Source organism: Schistocerca piceifrons, unplaced genomic scaffold (genome assembly GCF_021461385.2).
Source record: "Schistocerca piceifrons isolate TAMUIC-IGC-003096 unplaced genomic scaffold, iqSchPice1.1 HiC_scaffold_913, whole genome shotgun sequence".
Classification (NCBI taxonomy): Eukaryota; Metazoa; Arthropoda; class Insecta; order Orthoptera; family Acrididae; genus Schistocerca; species Schistocerca piceifrons.
In genome coordinates, this window is record NW_025729183.1 from 2142725 (window position 1) to 2150325 (window position 7601).

The following is a 7601-nucleotide window of genomic DNA, read 5'->3' on the forward strand; positions in this document are numbered from 1 at the left end:
CAGGCATTCGTTGAGTATTCTCGTTAATAGCACTAGTGGTTTCCGTGGGAGATGCTTCAGATGGTCGTTCGAAATTCCGTCAGGTCCGGGGGCAGATGTGGAGTGTAATTTCCTGAGTATGCGGCGAATTTCTCCTGGAGACGTCAGTTCTGGCCGGTCTCCGCTGGGGTGTTGTCTTATGTGGTGTGCCTCTGCCCGAGTGCGTGCGTCCTCTTCGTCGTCGTTGTTAAAGTCAGCAAAATTTAGTCGTGATTGCGTTTCGTAAGTTTCCGCAAAGAGTTCGGCCTTTTGAAGGTTGTCAAATACGAGGTTGGTGCCATCCGTGAGCGCCGTTTTTGGTGTCCTGGGTTTCTTGATATTACGGATGAGTGCCCATTCATCACGCGATAGATGTTGAATTTGTGCCATTCGGTCCTCCCACAGTTCGGCGCGCCATTCCTTGCAACGCCACGTCAGTTCTCTGGATAGCTGGTGCATTTCGCGTCTATATGCTGGGTGGCGAGTTTGTTGCCATTTTTTACGGGCTCGATTTTTCAAATATTTCAAATCTTGCAGTGCTGGCGGGAGTGGTTCGCGGTATGGAGTCGAGAAGAGTAACTTCGTGGAGGCCTGGTGGGCGGCCTTCTTGATTTTCGAGGTCAGACGAGTTATGGCGTCATCGAGTTGCTCCGGAGTTGCTAATGGCTCCGTGGGGCGCACGTTGTTGTTTAGCCACCTTGCGAAGGATAACCAATCTGTGGAGACTTTTGTTTTCGGTGGCAAAATTGGAAGAGCTCCAGACAGTGTTCCGAGAACAGGTTGGTGGTCAGAAGTCAAGTCATTGACCGTTTTGAGTGACAGGTCGGGATTTACATTTTTTATTATGGCCACGTCTAGGACGTCTGGCTGGTGGCGTGTAATAGTAGGCAGGTAGGTTGGTTCTTCAGGTCCTTGGGTGAAAGCTTGGAGTCGAGTTTCAAGGTCGTAGAGACGGGTGCCTTTGGCGTTTGTCTGCCGCGAGTTCCAGGCTACGTGTTTTGCATTTAGATCCCCACAGAGGAGGACTCTATCGTATCTGTCAAAAATGGAGATGAAGTCTTCGTCCGTGAAGTCCGCGCCAGGGCTCAAGTAGGCTGCGACGAACGTGAGCTTCCCGTGTGTGGTGGTGATCGTGACTGCTGTGGCTTCAAGACTCGTCATGTCAGGCAAGGTTTCGAGGGAGTGAGTGAGGGAAGATCGTAGATAGATTGCTGTACCTCCACCTCGTCGATTTTGGCGGTCAGTGCGGTATCCCACCATGTTGCGAATGTTGAAGGTTTGGGTTGGTCGTAGATGCGTTTCTGACAATAGGAGCACGTCAATTTTGTGATGTTCGACGAAGTCTGTGAGTTCTACTTTTTTCGGCGCGACGCCGTTGGCGTTGAAGAAGCAGAATGTAAGGTTTCTATGGTGATGCCTCTCTTGGTCCATGTTAGTCTGTGAAAAAGGCCATGATTCCTTCCAGTAGAGTGAGTAGTTTAGATGACATATCCGGTGCGTTGTTGAATTTACGAGCTGTGTCTGCTATGATGGCGAAGACGTTTTTGGTTTTTAGAAAGTCGATTATTGGGCCCATGTTAGATATCGCGGCGATGATATCGGACAGTCCGAGAGTGTTGTCCATGGATCGTTGCTGCTGTTGTTGTTGACGAAGATCGTGCAGTCGTTGGCGTGCCGTGTTTTTCTGGCGAGTTGGTTGTTGCTCAGATGGTGTTTGAAATAATGACGATGCTGCCTTCCAGGGTGTTCGGAGAGATGGGAAGTCATTCGGTGTCGCCGCAAACGACGGCTGTGGTGGTTGTTGTGGCTCCTTGGATGGTGTAGGTCGCAGTTGGTAGGCATGTATCGCCTTCTGGAATTCAGGGCAACCACGCCAAGTCCCAGGGTGGCCTTCTTGGCGACAGTTTGCGCAGATGGGTGGTTCTGTTCTTGGCTTGGTGCAATCCTTTGCGTGGTGGTGGCCGCCGCAGCGTACACATCTGACCGGCATCTGACAGTACCGGCCAGTGTGGTTGAATTTGAGGCATTTCTTGCACTGGGCAGGCCCATCTAGCGGTTTGTAGTCTTCCACCTTTACTCTAGTGTGGAAGAGATATTGTATGTCGTAGATGGTGCGACTTTTTTGTCCATGTGGCAGAGATACACAGTAAGCCGACTGTGGAATCAATTTCTTGGAGGTCAAGTCTCTTTTCTTGAATTGGTGTACGTTCGTGACCGTAAATTGCATGTGGCGAAGTTCGGCGGCGAGTTCGTCTTCGGTAATTTCCTCTGGTATATTCTTGAGGACCACTTGGAGTTCTCTGTCTTCAGCTGGTTGGTGGGTGAAGTATGGCATGTTAATGGAGTGAAGGTAGTCCAGTGCAGTTCGTTGGTCTGCCAGCGTTTCGAAGTGGTATTTGATCTGATTATTTTTGTAGATCGCCTTTAGTGGTCCGCTGATCTTCTGTTTTAGTTGGGCGTTTAGTTCCAGGTATTTTCCAGTGTAGTTTATTGTGACTGGTGGTATTCTCGGTTTCGGCGGCGGTGGAGCTGGAGTGTGCTGAGAAGTTGTGTCGTTGGGCTGGAGCTGGTGTTGGTCTGCCGTTGGTTCGTCCTGTTTCTGTAGTGGTGCGTAGTAGTTGGTGGTGGGTACAGCTCGCGATTCTGTTTGCATGCGGGTGTTTTCTTCAGCTTTCCTGCGTTTAGTGCCTTTCCGGCGGCGTCTGACTTCCTGGAATGGTGCGTCAGAGTCGCTGGATTCTTCATGATGGTCCATGGCATGGTGTTGTTCAGTCGGAATTTGAGTCTTCGTTCGGCAGTCGTCAGAAGATGAGTTGTCACTGGTGGTTGGGCCGTCTTGGTCCCGCCGTTTTGCGAGTTCGGTTGCTCGTGCGTCGCGGTCGCGGCGGAGTTGTTCGAGCTTTTCTTGAATCATCGCAGTGCATAAGTCTTCAGGCGTGGGGGCCGGTGGGGTGGGGTGTCGCTGTCGTGCGCCCTGGGTGGTCCTGCTCGCGAGTTCTATCTCAGCCCTGTGCGTCTGTTCTGGCCTAGAGGAACGCGGGCTTGCCACCCGCGGGTGGGGCCCTGGCTCCTCGTCGTCCCCTATTCTATTCATCCTACAAGTGCGGCTAGTCCGCACTATCTCGCCTGCTCTATGTCGGTCCTGTAACACGACAAAATTGCTTAGTACTCGCTAAGAAGCAAGTGAATCGCAGAGTTTTCTAGCTCTCGATAGCGGCGAGTCGCACAAGGCTTCTACACACACTACGATCGCTAAGGGACTCCAACCCTTCCTGCAGAGAATCACAAGGCCCAGCCAGTGTCGCGGGCGGGCGCGGACGGCCGAGAGAGCGGCCGCCACTCTGCGCGCCGCCGCGCCGCGCCTCCCGCGCTTGCTACCGCCCAACGTCCGACAGCCTGTGCGGAGCAGCCCCAAACCTGCGCCACAACCGCCCGCGCCTTTCAAACCACCGAGGATGGGGCTACACACAGCCACACCACAGTCGCCAACCAGTCGCCGCGGCAGCGCCGCAAACCACGGCCAAACTGCAGCTACCGCGCGCTACAGCCTGGGTCGGCCCGCCGAGAATCGCCGCCCCCGCCCAAATGCCGCCCCCACAGCCCCAGCCGACGACCCGCCACAATGGCCAAACCTTCGGCAAAACTCCCACACCGTCGCCGCGGCAGCCCGGCCAGCGCGGCCGGCGCCACAGCCACACAAGCCGAGGCGTGCGGCGATGACGGCCGTGCAAACGCGCCTCCGCCGCCCCATCGCCTTCCGTCGCCCTCCCGCCGTTTCCCGATCGGCCCGCAGCCGTCGGGCCACATCGCGCGCCGTCCTCCTCCTCTCGCCCGCCAACATTCACAGCCGTTTCTCAACAATTGCCCGCCGCAAACGGACGCCGCCTGCGCAACAAACAGGCACCGCCGCCCCTCGCCGCTTCCGACCCAGCCCCTCGCCCGAGGCAAACCGCAATCCGAATCTACAGACCAACCCAATCTGCCGTCAGCACACACGACAGCCGACCTTACACGTTACGCGTTACACATTACGTTTTTTACACGTCTAGGTTAGGTTAGGTTAGGTGGACGTGGGTTAGGTTAAGGGGACTTGGGTTAGGTTAAGCGTCAAACTTAGGTTAAGCATTCAAACACGTCAGTCGTCAGAGGTTAGGTTAGGTTAGGTTAGGTTAGGTTAGGTTACACGTTAGGTTAAGGGGTCAGTGCTAGGTTAAGAAGCGTCAAACGTAGGTTAAGAAAGCGTTCAAACGTGAGGCGTGAGCCGGACAGCTTACCTTACGTAGACGTTAGGGGCTCAGGCTGAGCTGAGCTCACCTCACCACACCACACCACACCACAGGTTAGGTTAGGTTCGGTTCGGTTCGCTCGGCTCAGCGTAAAGCGCCGAGGTCAGGGTTACGTTCGTTCACCTTCGGGCGCCACACTTTCGGTTGGAAAGGTCGCGACGGGACGACGTCGGCAGGCACGCCGCAAACAAACAAACAAACAAACAAACAAACAAACAAAACGTACAGACGGGGAGCAGCACGACCACGACCAGATACCGAGCGCGAACGAGACACACGCGAACCACCCCCACCGGCCAAAGGGCACCACACAACAACCCAGAGCACCACGTGTCGACACCAGAGCAACCCGCCGCTCACGCGACATGGCTGGCACCGAAGGGCAACCGCCCGCAACTGCGCTTTCCGCGCCGGCGTGCTACACCACCACCACTACCGTACACAACATCACTATCATGCGCGCCCGCGGCTCGCCGCCGTCGCAGTCGCAGCCCCAACGCCAGCACTTTTGCACCACCATTCACACGCACCGCAACACAGCTCGCCGACACAGCCGAACAAAACAAACACCACACAACAACAGCAACAACGCCGCCGCCTCTACTTGTGCCGGCGACCCACCCCGCCGATGGCGCACCTTTCGCCAGCCGGCAATCGACACGCACCCACCCACCCACCCACCCCCCGGGGCCCAGTGCAAAAAAAAAAAAAAAAAAAAAAAAAAAACAAAAAAAACACACACACACACAAAAATAAAAACAAATAAAAACACAAACGACACGGGAAGCGCACACCGCCACTTCGCGCGCACGCCACCAACCAGTCGTCGTCTCAAAATAACAAACAAAAACCAAAACACAAACAAAATAAACTAACAAGTAGGGCAACACAAAACAAAAACGCCTCGCACGAACCGCCCACAAAACGAACAAGCACACGCACAGCCTCTGCTGACGACCACGACGCAGCGGCACGCTGCTCCTGTCCCGCGCCCCGCGCCCCACTCGATTCACAACTCACGCGACACCGTCAACGACGGGCTCGCTTCCCGCAACCTACCACCTTTCCGCCACGACGCACAGCCCCAGCCCCACCCGACGACGCCCGTGGCAACGACTGCACTTTCACCACCGCCTCCCCCCAACACACACACACAGCCAGCCAAAAACGCACTCGCGACCCACACATGCACACGCCAACCAGTCAACGTCGACAACCACACGCAAGGCTCCTCGAAACGAAACCGGCGTCCTTCCACGTTGCCATCAAGCTACCTACACGACACAAGACACAAGGAACCAACACCAACAGCCGGCCCCACTAATTCCCACTCTCACGCCAAACGCACGCACATTCCCCTTCGCACTGACACCGACCGACCGGCTCGCTACCACACCTCTCGGCAGCCGTTTCACGCCAATTCACCACACCGCCCACACAGTCGACAAGCGCCCGCCCTGTACGGCACGCAACGACGCAGCGCAGCAAACGGCGCCCGCAACACATACCTCTCCTCTCTCTCTCTCCGCCGCCCGACGCGCCAACCGCCACACCACACCGCCAGCCACTCGCAAATTGTGCACTGCCACCAGCCACACGTCCAACACGCCGCGCCGCCTCCGGCCACCCGCCAGGGGGCGCTCACGTCCGCCGACAACAGCGCGGCCCGCCGGGCCGGGCCGGGCCGAACCGAACCGAGCCGCCGCTGCTCTGCACTCGGCACGGCCACACCCTGCTGCAGACCGGGCTCGTCTCTCTGTACGCGTCTGCCTGCGCATCAACACAACACGCCACATCGCGCAATGGCCGTGCCGACCTTTTTTTTTTCTCTCTACCGCCATCCCTTCTTCTCGCGTTTTACTCGTTGTTGCAGCAGCGGCGCACACCTACACATCCACAGCCCCAGCCGAGCCGAGCCGGCCTCACCTCAGGGCCCGCCGCCAGCGTCTCCTCCTCGGGCACAGGTGCGGTGCTGTGGCCGCCCATCCAACCGCATTGCTGGCCGTCCAGCCGCCAGGCGTTCCCACTGCCGCGAGCCACGCCGCGCACCGACCCTGCTGCAGAAAACGAAGCATAGCCAGAGACCGACCGATACACAAAGCAAGCCGTCGCCTCGCCTCTTGTCCTTCCTGCCTTCCTTCCGCCCCCGCCCTTCTCACACCACCGCCTCTCCACTTTCGCCCCCCCCCTCCTTTTTTTTTTTTGTTTTCTTCTTTCTTTCTTTCTTTCTTTCTTAGGCCCTCTCTCCTTCCCGCCATGGCGGTTACGGCACCGCCTGCAGCAGCAGATTTTTTTTGCGCCCACACGCCTACTCCTACCACCATTACCTTGCCTTGCCCTGCCCTGCCCATCACAACGTCGCAGTCGAACCGACGCTTGCCAACACACTGCCCACGTTCCTCTCTCTTTTCGGCCTACGCCCATTACGCGCCGCCGCCACAGCATATTCTCCCTTCCCTTCCCACAACACACCGACGTCATCACACGCACCCAAAACAGGGGCCACGACCGTGTTCCTCGCCCACTCCCATCCCGCACGGTACGCACATTCCCAACTACTACCGCGCACCCTCCCTTTCCAATCTGTGTGTCTCTGTGTCTGTGTCCTGTCCGCGCGTGACGCCTCTCAACATCCGCCGTCCCCCGTCCCGTTTTCGCCCCCATGCCGTCGTCGCGCCGCCTCCTCCCCGTCCACCGCCGCCCCTGTCCGCCCCGCACCACACCATACACCGCTGCTTGTCCCGGCCGTTGCCACCAAAGGCGCCGACCGCAAACGCGCCACGCCGCAGCCCCCGTGCGTCTCGCTCGCTTGCATCTCCGTGCCGACGCTGCCTCTCTTCCCGCACGCACTCGACCTCGACAACACAGTCTTTGGCTCCGCCACTGCGTGTTCCGGTGGTACGCACGCTGCAACACGTATGTATTCATTACCAGAGCGATGGCGAGGCATGACAGCATCTCCGTCTGACCAGAGAGTTATTTATCGTTGCTGGTCGGCGCTTGGACCGCGCCAGACGACAGTAGTGGCACGCAGCGAGTCGCCAGGAACAGTTGTTATATATATATATTGTAGCGCGAGTCGGGAGAGGTAGTAGTCAGTCGACAGTAGTAGCGGGTGGACGGTTGTACTGAGCGGGCGTCGGCGGCGTGCTCTGCTCGTCTCGCGACTCTGGTCACGGTTCGGGACGATGTACAGTGTATTGTGTTGCAATAAAAAGGTAGTGTGAAGCTGCATTGCGCAAATCTGATAACGTGTGTTAATTGTACTTATTTTGTTCAACAACAAAAGCCCCACTA